General features: G+C 38.4%; 1 long non-coding RNA gene across 2 annotated transcripts in view; it reads left to right on the top strand.

Annotated features, from left to right (window-relative positions):
- LOC110839747 (uncharacterized) overlaps positions 1 to 15,208 on the top strand; it is an 87,671-nt gene that overhangs the window by 69,595 nt on the left and 2,868 nt on the right. For both annotated transcript variants that reach the window (XR_015536545.1, XR_015536544.1), the window contains exon 3: positions 7,987 to 8,140. This is a non-coding gene — a long non-coding RNA (uncharacterized LOC110839747). The remainder of the gene's footprint in view (positions 1 to 7,986; positions 8,141 to 15,208) is intronic.

Below are 15,208 nucleotides of genomic sequence, written 5' to 3'. Positions count from 1 at the left end.
TCCTTTTTAGGTACAAATATGTTCCTCGGTGTATGCAAACAAACGCTTGTAATGAAGGTCCAAACATTTCCCTCACTCTAAGATACTACTTATCACACCCATACAAACCAGACAGCAAAATTACTGCCTCATGTATGACGGTTTTGAAACTATACGGCATAAACTTATAACAGTTTCCGAATTTAGTAGCAAGTAACAAGCAAAAAAGCTCATTCCTACAAGGTCTAGATATCTGCCATTATCCTTTCTCGAATGCGCAAGCATTAAAATAATTCAATTCTAGGTAGTGTTTACCTTTAACAACCGTGTGCAGCAGTGTAACATTAAAATGTTTTGTGGCAGCCTAATACCTAGAATCTGTAGGCGACCTTACAAAGAACAGCAAATAAAGAAATAAAAAACATGAATGAGTTACAATTAATTTTCCATAATTTTCTACACGATGAAATTTGAGAACAATTTCAGGATTGTTTGGAAATGTGTCACATCTCGCCGTCAGTATTTTTGATCACTACATTAGTCTAGTCTGCACACTTAGGCCTTAACCCTCTTTAAGATAGTCTTACGCTTACATTAGAATATTTTACCTGTTCCCCAACTACGCCCATATTTATAAAGTGATCTCTTCTGTTCAGGTTTTCCGACTAATAGGCCTGCTTTGTATGGATTTAATACCTCTCTTTATGCATTTTACGCCAGTACATGACCCGCGGAGGAAATTTTCACCTCATATAATAATTATAACCATGATGAGATAAATATTTGTTAATCTTGTTTCTGCTCTGTCTCAATTTTCATTTTCTTTATTATAATCGGGCAGACTGAGGACAGACAATATGTACTAAATGAAAATGAAAACAACACAACCACATTGCAAGAAAACATATGTACCTCCCCTTTACTTTTATTGCCACTCTATATATTTTTTTGCAATCTACATATATATAAATAAGTATCTCTAAGTTTAAATGTTTACACATATTTCATAAATTTTGGATCAAACGGTAGAAATATTATATTTTAATTTATTTCAAATAATGAATATATTTAAAATAAATGACATAATAATAAAGATGGATAATTATAAACATCAAATAGAATATTTTTCAGTTGGGGTCGATTTATAAGAAGTTGTCGCGGTCAGTCAATGTTATAAACCATCTATACCTTGACCCCACGATATGCAAAATGTGGTTGGTGTGCCGCCATGACGTCTAGGTTTATAATTATAGGCACAGCTCAGAATTTAGGCAAAAGGCCTATGACTGTGGAGAGAAACGGTCCGCGGACCGCTGGTAGACAACGCCTGTCCTAAAGAGACACCAATCTGGAATCACCCCCTTCCTATTCAACTGGAATAATCGATTTTTCTCTTGCTATGTGAAATGGCGGAATGTGGGCTTCTCAAAATGAATAAAACAATGAATCGATTGTAGATACTTGCCGACACCTGATAAGAGCAACTGGTCCAGCAATCCGCTTAGTGACCTGACCTTCATCCCCTGTCTCCGTATGGGGATCACACCCTCAATTAAGGGCTTCAGTGGCGTGCGTCTCTCAGAATTTGGATTCGAGTCCCGCAAATCTACTGATGGATTATGGCACGCAATTGAAATTATAAATGTTAAAAATTTCCCAATGTGCACAATGTGTGAATCCTTTCTTCGCTGGTGGTTTGCTTAAAATCAACCGCTGGAATAATAACATTGCTTACTTATTGTAGTAGACCTATCACACGTGTTTGTAACCACGTGTTTGCCTATATTAATTACCGTGTTTAAAATTTCCAGGTACTGGGCCATTTCCTGAGCCACATGAATTCAACCCAGTTCCTCACCCTAGTCTTTGAAACCTATTAGAATATTGTGCCCCATTCTTCCATTTCAGCCAAGGTTTCTAAGAGTGCTTCTCTACTCTGAATATTTCGACTAAATTTTATATGTATATGTCTCATGTGTCTTATGTCTGACATATTCTAAGCTTTTCTAATTGTCTTTTATTTTAAACCGCAAATAATATTTTGTGAATACTAGGCCTAGACATTATGAAGGTCCTCAGCTGTTTGAAAAACGTATAATAGACCAGATTTATCTGTGGCTTCGATCATTATTTTGCTTCTTGTCGAATTTTGTGGTCTTCATATAATTGTTGTTACACAGTCAAATATCCTTGTGCATGCTTATTGTCTAATAACCTATTTCTTTAAGTTGTTTGGTTTCTTTTGTTTCCGTGCTCCTAGCGACATCAATCTAAGACGCATCACGCGTCACTGAAGGGTAGGATTATTAATAAACGTAATGTGAATTCCTCAGGAATTGTAAATTTTACCACGTCATTGGCGAGTGTGTCTAACGTGTTGGATTATGGCCTAGTGTTGTATGCCTCGACGCTTCCACTGACCACACGACACAGATGCGTTTATGGGCGTCCTCCAGGGAGGTTTGTCTGCGAACTGAATTCACAATTGGACGCCGTATCTTGGGAACAGTTTCTGCAAGATAAATCACGTTTACTCCAGTAAGTCTACTGTCTTGCGTGGCCTAATTTTCTCTTCCCTGACTTTGTGAAGGATTCATCGACTGTATATCCACTAAATAATTAAATTCATTGAAGGCTAGTCTTCTTCGAAAAGTTCATAGTTGCTCAGCCGGTCAATATCCATGTTTTCGTGAAATACGAATGTTCACTACAGTATCCACAGTAATCCGCCATGTAGCCTACCACTTATCTATAATAAATTTTAATATTATCCTACTATCTGAATCTATGTCTCCCAAGAGGTCTCTTTTCTTAAGGATTTTCAATCAGAATGTGATATGAATTTATTTTACAATGCATGCTATATATTACGTCAATCTCAGCCTTCTTGGTCTAATGATGTTAATAACATTAGAGGGAGTATTACATAATTAGAACTTCATAATTTAGGCTGTAGATCCTAGGACTTTTACTATGTTGACGAAGAAAAGAAGGATGAGATGGGCGGGATACGTAGCACGTATGGGGCAGATTAGTTAGTCCTGTGTGTGAAACATTTTAGTGAGAAAATCAGGAAGGCAGAAACAACTTGGAAGACCTAGTACAGATGGGAGGATAATATTAAAATTAATCCTAAAGAAATTAATATAAGGATGTGGACTGACACAGGATGTGATCCATTTGTGGTGTCGGCTGGTGTTTTCCTGAATATCTAAGGAACTCTAAGTTTCTGAATAAAGACTTAGCCACTTGGAGTAAGTTAGCACAGAAGAAGTTAATTGACCTTACCTAATGGCAAGAATTTGCTACATCAGCGTTGCTTCGCGGTCATTTACATCGGCCAAATAAAATTAAATGCAGTAAGATACCTGCAGTACTTTAGTTTTAAGGTTTTTACGTTTACTGATTCAAACATTTCGGCAGATTAAATCTGCGCACGTGGAAAACTAAACTTTCTTTCAGTGGATATTGATAGACGCTGTCTTAATTCTGTTGAATCAGAAGCTTAAGGAATCAATATGGATAGGCCAATGTATGTGAACTGAGGGCGCAGAGAGCACGTGCTATAGATTTCGATTTCTCCCCTCCACGTCACCTATTTCTTTATGATCCCCCCTCCCCTTGTTTTCTCTTTCTTTTGTACCTACTATTTCGTCACTACTATAGGTCGTCCAAGCTATAAGGATATATAGCTGCTAAATTTTATAGCAATAGAAACCATAATTATTATTTTGGAAGGGTTTTAGAATAAATTAATAAATTTATATTTATTACATGTATTTGACACAAGTTATAATGGGCATATTAGAATATTCAGTTCATTATCCCCGTGATCGATGAACGTATCTGGGATACTGGGAACGACCCGTTCTTCAAGTGCCTGAGCACTGCGGGTCTCAACTTTTCGTTGGCTTGATCTATAGACATTCGGTAGGACTCCTTGGACGAGGGATCGGCCCGTCGCAAGGCCTCCACCTGTGCACAGGACAGCACAACACAGAAAAACGCGGACAAACATCCATGGCTTGAGTGGGATTCGAACCCACGGTCCCAGCGACCAAGCGGCAGAAGGCCCACGCCTCAGACCGCGCGGCCACTGCGGACCCCATGAACGTATCTTCTGCCAAAGCAAAAGGATTTTGTCCTTTTCTCAGGTTCTTCTTGGGGACGGTGTGGACATTGGATAAAAAAATGGACGAAATTTCACATTTCATTTCTGTTTCCTTCTTCAGCGGAATGCTATTTGTATGGATCGTCATGCAAATGCAACACGAGTCTCTCCAGAGACTAGATCTAATTCAGTGCAGTGGCGCGGTCTTCTCATAGTCACAGTTGCTGTCTGCTTGTAGTCCCCTTGTCTGGCTGAACTGACTCAGTAAACACAATCATCCCCATTCTACCCCCATCACTGGGCTACCTGATTGATGTTCAGTTCAACATCCTGATAGAAATGCAACTAACAGGAAGTGACGTAGGCACATTGTTGTGGTGACACTGACACTTCTTGGTGAATGGCAGGAAATGATCAGAAAAATGTCAAACGTCTCGTTTTTATTATTTATCTGTACAGTCAAATTTTATGAAAATATTGTTGCCACAGAATCGGTCTTCCATTTTTGTCACAAGGCAGTTCGATTTTTTATTAAAACACAAATGTAGAAAGGTTTCCACTGCCCAGTTACTGCTTTTGACCGTATAACAGACCGATTGTTAAATGTAGACTGAATTATTCTTTAATTATTTAACAACGCTGTTTCAGCTACATTTAGTTGGTTATACACCATCGAAGGTTAGGAAGATTTTGTGAATGCAGAATTGGAAAAAAATATATAAGAAAACAGTCTTGAAATATTTTAAGACACTAACTCGGTATTTTCTTGGAGACACTGGAGAAAGCCACGTAATTTGTAGTCAGGATATTTGAAACCGAAGCTTCCCAAATACGAGGTGAGAATACTAACCACTAAATATGGACGTTCGATGTCAGTGCTTATTATTGATTTATCCATCTCTCCAGATTTCTTCGTAAATATTGTTTTATTTTAAGTCTACAACTTAACATTTGTTTTTTGTTTTTACTCTTGTACAATCTGTTAATAGTAGCATACTCCATTTATTTACAGCGAAATTACATAAAAGTTATTTTGAAATGCACTTGAAAATGAGGTAAGTTGGAAAAGCGTGATAAAATTAAACTTGAACTTCAGAAAAGCAGTTCATATTTGTGTGTCACTGGGTGAGAACCAGAGCTGGTTGGGACGTGGTGACAAAGCGGGAAACCGCCTTCCCTGACCAGAGATCGGACCCCGGTCGTCTGACCTTCAGTCAATCACTTTTTTGATTGATCTTTCGCAGCTCACAACAATTATGCAGATTGTTGGAAAAATCCAGCTTTCGTTACCTTTACCTGTTTTAAAATTTACAAGTTGGGGAGAAGAGAGAATTTTATATAGCAAACTGGATTACGGCTCTGTAATTTATAAAGGCATCACTTCGGTCTCCAATGGAAGTCTGATGATGCGCCATTGTTCTCATTTACAGTCTGCTTTGGTAACGGTGGTATTAATATACAGGCCTAAATAAGGTTATAGATGGCATCTCCCTCTGATACTCATATAATTTAACGAACATTTTTACCATACTAGACGTTGTCTTCCACCAGGCTGCAAGCAAATGTGCGCTCATAAGCTGGACAGAGCGTACAAACAATGAGAATTGCTTATTCGGGCAAAATATTCAGTCTATTCAGTCATCGTCTCTTTCTGCAACTGTCAAATATCAAATACAGCCAAGATGAACACTAAAACAGTGTTATATTACAGCGTATTATATTGCTGTACAGAACTAAAAAAAAAAATATTGCATCCGTAATCATTTATGTAGCCGGGGAAAAAACAGAGTACATTTGCGTCGAAAGTAAACATGATCGGGGTTCACAAGCTGCATGGGCCTATAAGCTCTGGTAAAATTTGGAAGTGCCGAGAGATGTTGGTTAGCGACGCCATATCAACTGCTAAGTAGAAAGGATAAAACGTAATCAACTGTTAACGACATTACCGTGAAACAAATGCGGTACATGAAGAAACCCCCATTCATGGTAGCTGGTTAACGGTCGTGATTAGAGTCAGGAATAGCCAAAATACTTGTAGGGAGAGATACTGCTGGATATGGACGTGAAGGAATTGCATGTTTAATAATGAAGACAGGACACTCTTTTGTGACCATAATAGTTAAATTCACTAGATGTTTTATTAGAAAATTAGCCGAGTAGAAAAGGTGCCAATACGAAGAGTCAAGCAACTATTGAATAAAAAAAGACAGTGAGAAATGTCGTTGGTTATACTCTGCATTATTAGTCATTTAGTTATGTCTAGTTGCTTAGCCAGTCAGTTGGATAGTCAGGCGATTAATCACTTAGTTATTAGAAGTTAGTCAGAGTTATTCGTTCGGTTAATCGGTTAGTTATTCAAATAGCTAGTAATTTAGTCAGTTATTAGTCGGTCAGCAGGTTAATTGCATAGTTACAATGTAGCGTTAAGGCAGAAATAGGGCTACTTTTACTTCTGTCTAACAAGAACAGATTAGTAGAAAATAGTCACATAACACACAAAAGGGGCTCATGGTTCTAGTATATAAGTAAAATGATGTATTTACCTGGACCGTTTCCTGTCGTTGGAAACACCACGTGACACAAATCCGCGTGTAATTGCCATGCTATTTGCTCGCAGTTTCCATTGTACTTCCTCTTATTGCACTCTGTCATCTCCGTTGTGTCAATATGGGAAAAATCTCCCTCGAAATGAAATCTTAACAGAGATGCATCATAGTTCATCATGATCTGGCTTGTTGGAAGGAAAACAAGAACGCTGTCTCCCTCACCACGAATCATGAAAGTCTGAACGAATCCCTAGTGTTTAACTAACCAACAACAAATATTATACTGAAGTTATTTTCTTAAATCAGTTAAAATAATCTAAAATAGTTGCGAAATGGTCTTCCGTCAGAACTATTGATGAACATACCAAAATGATAAGGGTGTATTTTACAATCAGTTTGTGTTAAATACAGGTCTACCTAATTCATCTTGCCCTCCTTTATTTAATGACTCTTAATAATAGCTATTATCTAGAGTATAAATAATGCAGGCAGGAACTATTTGACCCGGGGCCAGCTTAGTCAATATATTGCCGCGTGCTGAGCGACAGAGGTTTGATTCCCGGCAGGGACAAAGACCTTAACGACCGCGTTAGGACTACTCACCTCTATTTAATGCAGGGAAAAGAGCCTATTCTCAACTGCACCCTATTTCCAAATAACGTGAATCTGTGTTCTACCATTAATGTCAGAGACCAAGTTTCACACCCAAGCAGAACAACACGTAATATTACAGTTTTGTGAATGCAACTTTGATTTATTACCATTGTTTGCAAACGTTTTAAATTTGCCACGTTTTCGAAGGAATTAGCTATTTTAGATATGCATTCTTATATCCTCAGTACTATATTTAAAATTTGCTTTTGCTGTAATATGTCATCATGCTTATTTGTAAACAGCGTACGTACTCCGTATAGTCATTTCTTTTTTCCTATTGATTTTTCTTTCCCATACAAAGACTGCCGTATTTTAATCTGTTATTAATGTAACTAGTAAATTCTCCTCCAGCGGTTAGTCGTTCCTACTGCTTGAATGTCAATAAATTTTCTAAAACGAGTTTGACAAATGTAATTTCACAATTCACCATTGATGTCAGCGCCGCTCAGCCACATTGCCTTCTCCAGCTTGTTACCAAACAGCACAACAGCGAAGTTCTCTCTCCGGAATGGTGCGTATGACAGATGCTCACATTTCCGGACACCGGAACTTCCATTCCCGAACTGGAGCCACTGGAACGTCTCCAAAGGGAGAGAACTAACGATGTCCATTTATTAATTTCTTTAATGACGCATTATTCGCATGATTCGTTATTCTCAAGGTGTCCAAGAAAGCTTATTGTAATTTTTGTTTCAGTTTTTAGGAATGAAACTGCAAGTTACGTTGGCCTGGTTTCACAGTAGTGTTAAAGAAATTAGCAGTCTGGATCTTCAGGGCAAAATGAACCGTAGTTGACTTCCTGTGGACCCATATGACTATTGGGGAATCAGTCATTCAATCCATAAAAATCGTAAGTCATTTTAATATTTGAATTGTTTTATAACTTTTAACCCTGTGACTCTGAAACTCGTCAAAATTGTATTCAAACATTCAGTCCCTTACTTTAATGGAAAAATAGCATTTCCCCATTAACCCTTCAAATTCGAGTGGTAACTACATGTACCATCTGCTTTAACAGTCAGTAACTCTGTATTTTGTACTACTCGGTTTCGTATGATTTTTAGCGTAAACAAGGATTATTTCCTTAAACAGCATTAACCAGGTGAACTTTGTAATGGTGAAGTGTTACGTTATCTTTGCGGTACAGACTAAATTCTAAAATATTATTTAGACGAGCTTTGACTTGAAAGGGTTGTCTCAGGAAAATCATCCACTTGTTTTTCAATGGCATTAGGTAGAGCATACATAGTACCCACTTCTCCGCAAGCAATAAGCCTTTTCGGAAATAAGCCTAAAACTGAAGCATGCCGGATAATAGAACTTCATGTTTCAAAGGTTTGGTATGCAGAAATTGGATGCCTGTGAATCACTGCACATCGTGACAACTCATGTCTGAAGAGAAGTCAGGCTAGAACTATCTGAATTCTTCAAAGGATTAAAAAGATTGGAAGATGATTATTAATGGTTAGTAGTGAAAAGCTTGGACGGAAACAATTTTGATCTGTTTTGAGGTACTATACCGTTAATCGCCTGTTAAAACTGAGGGGAATCTCAGCTCAGCTTAGATAGAGAGTAACCCGGCCGAGTTTCGAACCAAGTGGGCCTATCACCCGAATAAGAGGCTAGAAAATTACCGCTATATTAGCCTATACTGTGTTGTTAATCCAAGGACCCCTGCGAAGAAGGCAAATGTAAATTTATGGGGATACTGCCCACGTTTGCCTCCTTCCCAACCCTCACCCCCGAAGCGACGTCCCTGAAGATGTAAGGAACCCAGATATTGTATCCCTTCAACTAGACAGAAGAGATGCGTGAGGCGCCCTTGAATTTGAAACAGTGAACTGGGCCACATCTCTGTTCTGGAATCCAGTCTAAGCTAAAAGGTAGAATTTTAACGATGTCGGCCACTGGGATTCGTTGGTTGTACAGTGTCCTGGATATTTGAGCTGGAGGCGGCTCCAGCCAGTGAGCTGCTGATGGAAGCGCTGACCTCAGCACAACTCAGCAGCTCTCCTCTTCGATTTTCCTGCTGCTACTGCAGACTGCTAGAAGCACGTCGCACGCTGAACAGGGCTCTTAATGGCAGCTCGCACACTTGCCTTTCCACAGTTGGGTTTATTGTTAGTAAGGAGGAGGTCGTGGCCAAATTAAAGGCAACATCCCGATATTTGATTGAAGGGACTGAAGAAAGCAAAGAAGAGCCATCTCTGGGCCGAGATCTGAACCGGGGTCCTTCTGAATAACCAAGAGTCTAATCACTCGGTTGCGATGTTCGGCAGCACACTAACTGTGAAACGTTATCAATTAATGCAAATTATTTACTTAAGAATGCTTTTAAGTATAGAGCTTTTCTCACGAGTTTCTCAGGTAAGAGGTCACTTCGTAATAGATTAACCCAGTCTAGGAGTAAAAAAGTGTACTCGTAGTTTTATGGATGGGGATCTCCAGCGTTTCTTGTATATTCAGCCGCCATACTGACCAATGTGGATAAATAACTTACATACTTGGTATCAACGGGAGAGATGGTAGACCCCAGGGCGGTTCTAAACATTACATTTTAAAAAGAATCCCAGCTCTTTGCTAGTGTTTATACTGCATGTTTATGAATATTTGTTTGTCAATATGAGGGATGAACAAAGATTGAAAAGAGGTTATAAACAAAGTGTTGTGGGGAATACGTGGAATTTAGAGACATGAAGTAACAGCACATTGGATAAAATTGGAAAACAAGGAGTTTACTGGCTTCTATTTTATTATATTGCAATGATTAATTCAAACAAGGTCTACGTGTTGAGAAAAACGTTCATGATGATTCTTGTTAGCAAATTGTATTTAAAAACAAGATTTTGGAGAACGAAACATGGGTAAGAAGATAATATTAAAATTTGTCATAGAGAAAATGAAGTGTTGTGGAGAATGTTCTGGGCCAAGAGAGATGAAACTACAATATAATGAAGAAATATATAATGAGAATATTACTGATTTCTATTATTCACTTGCCAGAATTGTAAAACCGAGTGTCTAAGCGCGAGACATGGGCCTAGATAAGAAGCCTATTAAAAGTAATTTAAATAAAATATGTTTTCAGGGTGTGGATTTAAGTATTATAACTTGCAATAGGCTCCAATTTTGTGATTTTGCGAAGCCAATAATAAATTACACCATAAATGCAGGAAGCTGAATAAATAATATCAGACGCTATAGGATGAGCCTGAATCAGAATTAATGGGTTAGTTAATCATGCTGTTAGCTAGTTAGTTTGTTAATCAATCAGAAGAAAGCTGGTGAATCGGTCAATTAATTAGGTACTTTTAATATGTCTGTCAGTTTGTTAACTGTTAGTTATCGGTCTGTCAGATAGTACACCAGTCAAGTAGTTAACTAGCCATCCAGAAATCCAGTTAATCAATCAGTCAGTTAATCAGTCTTTCACTCATTTAACTCGGTTTGCTGCGACACGTCAAATCAGTGTTGTTTCTGGGAAGTAGCTGAAGACCATTCTTGCATTTAGACCTGCATTCGCTGCACATGATAAATACAAAGAAGCAAACAGTCACCACTTGGTCCGGAAGTTAAGTCGTTAGGTGTCAACTCTGCAGAGGTTTCTGTGAATGCTACATTACATTGTTTGTTTGTCCGTTCCCAAGCCCTGAAACAATGCAGTTTGTTTAATTTTCGTTAAAACTGCTAACATGATAAGCACCAAAATCAGCAATAAAGTCACAGTGTTCCAATACGTGTTACTAATTGCTTTATAAACTATTATTATTCTATCTGCTTTCCAGAATGCTAAATATCAGAAATTACAACATAATTTTCATAACTATAGTACACAGTCTCTTACTTTCATGGAAAAAATATAAATTACATGCGTTTGAAAACAAAGAGCTCAGAAATGTGTGATAAAGTAAATAAACATTTTAGAACAAGTTAAATCTAACAGGCGACGATGGGCTGGGCAAATGGTTAAAATATGAGCCAAGAAATGCAAGCAGAATGTTTGTTAGATAACCTTTTGTTAAAAGTTCACTTAAGGTATCGAGGAGAAAATGGGAAGATGCCGTTAAGACGTATCTTAGAGAAAGCACATTTTGAGTACGGGAAGTCGTTGAAACTTGCTCAGGACCGTGTGCAGTTGTCGTTAGTGGCGTTGAACCTTCGGGTTCTGTTACCACAGTGAGTGGACGTTACTCAGTTAGTTAGTTAATTAGTTGGCGCAATTCAAGCAGTTTTATGCCTAAATATGGCTGTACTGTACACCAGTTCCTTCAATTACATTACGGTTGTCAACATTATATCATATCTTCTTCGGCTTCCGTATGAGTAAAGTCTCTCCATAGATTTCCGATAACTTCGATTGTGTTCGCAAAGCAGTTACTGAAAGTGTTGATGTATCTGGGGCACACCGTTTGAATTTAATCTGTCCCACAGACTATACTTACTAAGGATTTTCCTCAATACCTCCATGTAAATTAGACGTTATTGCTTTGAATTGGACAACGAGAGATTTGTGCTTCATATCTTCCGTCATCCCAGTTCAGTGACAAGAAACAAGACAAGTGACATGCGCAGATCACAATCACACGACTAGTACTTCAATGCTCAAAGGTGATTCCCCTGCTCTCATCTAACAGGAAGCTAATATGGCATCTCTCCTTGGTCAGTGTTTGTTGGTGTCTGCTCCTTACACACTCTGAATAGACATGGTTTAAAACAAACTATGAAACTTCGGTAATTATGGAACCTGTAGATTTTTCTAATAATTTGATTATGCTCATGGATGTTGGAATTACTTCGAATTGCAAGGAAGCATATGTCCTAATTTTCTTTTTTCTTCCTTTCTTTATTTCTTTCTGGCTCAATAAGGAGTGTTCGCCTGCAGGAAAACAACCCACACAAGGCTTTATATACTTCGGGGCAATTGTGCTTCCAGTTTCTGAACTAGATGGAGTAACGAGGAATGAGATTAGAATAAATGACAGCTACTGACTGCACAGGGATCAGGAAGGCGGAAGAGGTTTGATTGATGTGTTTGCCGACCGGTGATGCTGTGAGTGCAAAAACATTGCTCCACTTTTAATTGAGAATAAACACGACCGCTGTTAATGAGGGACGAGTAAACACCGAGAACAAACACAGCTACACTCGGGCGCGTTCTAGGAGGGCCGGTCGACTGGCTCCGTTTCAACTGCTCAGTAACAGCCGATTTTAACCTCAAATGTTCCTGTCGCCGCCATGTTGACACTCTTTAACGCACATCTGAGTTTCGTAAATGATTTGTAGATGTTGTGATTTTATTATATCAAACTAAGGTCCCAAGCTTCAAAAGCGCAAAGAGGAAATAAGAAAAACTTACCGGTACTTAGAAATTTCATTAGGACACCTCGCAGGAAGAGACCAGTTGGAAGATATGGGTTTTACTTTTCCCCACCATGGGGCGCTCCAAGCCTCCGTTCTATACGTGCTCTTTCACTGAGGATAAATCGGCTGGGACGTGAAGCTGTATCTGCGTCTAGTGCCAAGACTGAGAAAGAATGCTTGGAAACGTAGAGATTTCACTTCCCTGTACACTTTCATGGTGTGGTGCTTAAGCAGAAGACTTGATTTTTACCTTTTATAACCTTTATTATAAGGACCTTATAATGTTACTTATGATGATAATTATTATGAAATCGAATGAATTTTAAAGAAAAAGGGACATTTTAACGTAAATTGACAGCTACATCACAACATCTTGCCCCTTGCCACTGCTAGTATAACAAGAGTACAGGAATGATTTACCATCACATACGGGAACTAAACCCAGCACTCCAGTCTATTTGCATTCACTGGTCAGAGCGACATTTCGAACTAATAGAAAGACAGAAAAAATAAATAAAACAAAGGAAGAAAGAATCAATGTATGAGTGATTAAAAGAACACAAATTACGTTGGTATAACTAATTAATGGATGAATTAATAAATTGATCCCTCAGAACCACATAATGCACCCAAAAGAGGAATAAAGGTGCCTTCTTACATTGAAAGCCAGTATAGCTTGTATGTGTTCATTAACAGAGCCCGGGAAGGGGTTACACGAAGTTACTGACACGAAATGAAATAATTGGCACGCTAGGTCCAGGTCAGCGTAACAAAGATCCATAGCCCAGAGATGATGTTTCACTCAGTTTCCCGAGTTTCTCAAGGGTCTGGAGGGGGGGTGATTTTGTGTCTGCTATGAGTTATAAGCTTAAACTTGTAAGTGACCAAGGTTATGTAGTAACTAATTGCATGAAACAGGATCCGTCTTTGGAATGTTGTAATCACTCAGTAAGGAACTTCGCCGCATTTTATGGAATCCAAAGTTTCAATATCGTTCATAAGAGCCCGCCGCTGGTAAGTAAACAAGATATTTGAGGGGATCTGCCTAGCATATTTTAATATGACTTCGTCTAGAGAAACTGACAAATCCGCGATAAACATGTGGTCAGCTTGAAATCCCGAATGATTCTGCCCTTAGGGATGAGATGGGCGAGGCATGTAGCGCGCATGGGAGCAATGGGAAATGCATTGGTTGTTAATTCTGAAGGACCAAGGCATAGTTGGTAGGATAATATTAAAATACATCTGGGGAAAGTGGTGTGGGAAGTTGTGGATTGGATTAATCTGGTTTAGTATATGGACCGTTTGCGGGCTGTTGTAAACACGGCAATTAACCTTGTGGTTCCATAGAGGGCAGGTAATTTTTTGACTAGCTGAACAACTATTAGCTTCTCAAGATCCATGGAGTTAACTATTAATAGTTGGTTAGTCAGTTGGAAGTTTCATGCAAGATTGTGAACATCGCATATGCACTTATAATACTTGTGTTAAAATTTAAGCGAGTGCAATTAGCATGTTATGTTATAAGATGTAGTATAGTGTTTAAAGGCAAATTATGTGAAGGATCGCACTTGAGCTTAAGTTTGGACACCCGGTACCCGAACATACGAGTAATACAGAATTAGCTGCAACTCGCTGTGGTCGGGGCCTGAACAAAGCAAAACACTAATGGGTTGATTCATAGCGAAACAAAGGGCTACTGATTGGTGCAATAATTACAATTGTAGCCCGCCTTTTCACAGGCTAAACGAGCGTTATTTAATGATTATGTTCAATTAACTCTTTACACTAATAGCTTACGGCTTCGGAGATTTAATTTCGTTCAAAATTATTTTATTTTTATAACAATTCAATCTACCAGAACGAAGAACTGTTGGCCGCCCATTAACAAGGTAGTAAGACTCGTTCTCTTGATGTGGAAACAGGCGCTATGGCCTAAATCCATGAAAGAAGAAGAAGAAGAAGACTAATTAAATTATACCTAATATTGGGCAATTGCTAGAACGTGGACAATGGATGACAGAAGTGAGACAAAGTAAGATAATCGACAAGAATGAGAAATTTGGATAACCAAAAAACTGCTGTATTAGATTAAAAATTTAGGTTCGTAATGTATCAAAATTTGGATGAAATGAAAATCCCATAAACATACAATGTGTGTATAGGCTTACAGGTGGCAAAAAGTTGCATCTAGTAATAATCCTACCCAAGCCTTAACCAAGGAAAACAAATATATAAAATAATAACAGACTATTACCTAGAGAAATATAGGCTTACTTTCGTATTTCGATCAACTTCATTATCAACCGTCCTTGTCTTAGGCCCAGTGATCTGTTGCGGTCCCATGCCTGTGTTTCTAGGGTCTCCACGAAGATCTTCGTCCATTTCGTCTCCAAGAATTTACAACGGCTATTTTTGACCGCGTCATTTGAAGAACGTTTTATTCCACTTAGCTCTGCAATTTTATATACATTCAAAAACAGGTTGTATATTCACATACTTCGTGTAGTATTTCTGTCATACGAAGCCAAATGTATTATTTAACACATTTAAAGTA

This window comes from Zootermopsis nevadensis, unplaced genomic scaffold, assembly GCF_977971745.1.
Source record: "Zootermopsis nevadensis isolate Lab colony 2312 unplaced genomic scaffold, Znev_1.0 Znev_ptg000022l, whole genome shotgun sequence".
In the NCBI taxonomy this organism is placed as follows: Eukaryota; Metazoa; Arthropoda; class Insecta; order Blattodea; family Termopsidae; genus Zootermopsis; species Zootermopsis nevadensis.
This window is presented reverse-complemented; position numbering and strand designations above follow the sequence as displayed.